Genomic DNA, 1,768 nt, shown 5'->3' with positions numbered 1-1,768 from the left:
CTGAACTCCCACACAAGGTCGTCAGGACAACAAGCCCCAAGCCAGACACTGAAAAGAATCGCATACCAAAGCTCAAAAGGACTCAGGGCGAGGGCGGGACCCTCAGGCCTGAGGCAGGACCTAGAGTTCTGCTGACTGTGGGAATGGTCCAGTCCTGGCAAGGAGCAGATGGCCCTAGAGAGCAGAGGGGCCAAGTACCTGGTGGCATCTCAGCCAGTATGGGGAGAGGCCCCCATGCAAGGGGGTCAGGTAACAGGGTGTCTCACGCTTGAGTTCTGAGTCAAGACTGATGCCCAGTCCCAGCTCCTATGAGGTGAGGGCCTGATGCAGAAAGCCTGAGCCAGCCTGAACCAAACACCNATGCACGGTAGGTGAACAGCTGCCCACAGTGCCTTGTGCAGCCAAGCCAGGGATGACCACTCTGGCCAAGTGATGGCGACTTACAGCCACGGCACCATCCCTCTCCAGCTGTTTATGAGTCTCCAGGACAGTCCCCTAGGGACAGTCCCACAGCAGCCCAAGTCTGGACAGGGACCCGTAACCCTGAGTTGGACACCTTGTGTCTCCGTCAGAGAAGGGACCCGCAGCCTCGCTGTGGTCTGCTTTCTGTTTCCTGTGGCCACGGCCCTGTGGCCTCGTCCTTGTCCAGGCCTTTTTCTCCTTTCTGCTGGTCCTTCCGCCTCACACTGGCCATCCTGCCAGCCACCCTTCCAATAACCAGACAGAGCTCAGTCGGCAGCGTCTCCCCAACTGGTGTCCCCCAGCCAGACCTGGAGTCTAAGAGACAGCCATACACCCCCCATCACTCACACCTGTCACCCCGATGGCCGCACACGGCTCCAGCGTGGCTGACACAGCCCTTCAAGCCGCCATCGTCCTTCCTTATTGCCTAGAAGTCAGCCCAGTTCTACTGGGGCCTCATCCCAGGACACAGCTGGACAGCGAGTCTACCAACGCTTTAGAGGACATCCCCACCCACTGTCCTCAAGGCTGAGGACACATAGTGGGGTCACTGGGTGGGAAGAGGAAGAAGCCTTGGGTTTGGGGGGCACCCTGCAATGCCCAACTCCTCCAGCCTTGGACCTCAGCCTTCCCAGGTTACCTCACCTGTGTCAGTGTACGGCCTTGCATGGCCAGCTCCACCTGGCTGGGGAAGCAGGTGCTCATGTGGGGGGACCTTGTGTTTCTCAGGATTCTACATACCAGGATCCCCGAAGCTGCGCAGACTCCAATCCTTTCATGAGCAGTTGCTCAGAACAAAGCTTCCGCAGCTACAGAAGCACTTGGTGAGTGAACCTTCCCCTCGCCTCCTCCCTGGAGGGCCTGGGTCCCGGCAGGCCAGGGGGACAGGGAAAGCCCGAGCCCCTCCTGCCACGGTGAGGGGCATAGTCACCAGAGCCTTTTCTGGAATATGTGACTGTCAATGGGTTTAAAGTTTGGTTTCCTTTTCCTTCACCTGGAGGGACAAAACCCCGGGGACTAGGGCAGACTCAGGCCGACCAGGGCTAAGGAAATTTGGTCATCTGAGGATCTGTGCGGGGGCAGGGGTCAGACTGGAGGGAGCCCTGGCCACCACCCCCAAATGTGTTGCCCCTTGAGAAACCGCCTGCCAGAGGGTCCTGGAACTGGCGGATTTTCAGGCCAACTCAGGGGTCCCTGAGTACCTGTGTTCCTTCTGTCAGGACGACCAGGGAGTGACAGCAGACGTATACAACAACTGGTTCAGCCAGTGCTTCATCGAGGAGGTAAGGCTGTGCAGGGACACCCC

The sequence above is a fragment of the Galeopterus variegatus genome, unplaced genomic scaffold (assembly GCF_000696425.1).
Source record: "Galeopterus variegatus unplaced genomic scaffold, G_variegatus-3.0.2 Scaffold15278, whole genome shotgun sequence".
Lineage (NCBI taxonomy): Eukaryota > Metazoa > Chordata > Mammalia > Dermoptera > Cynocephalidae > Galeopterus > Galeopterus variegatus.
This window is presented reverse-complemented; position numbering follows the sequence as displayed.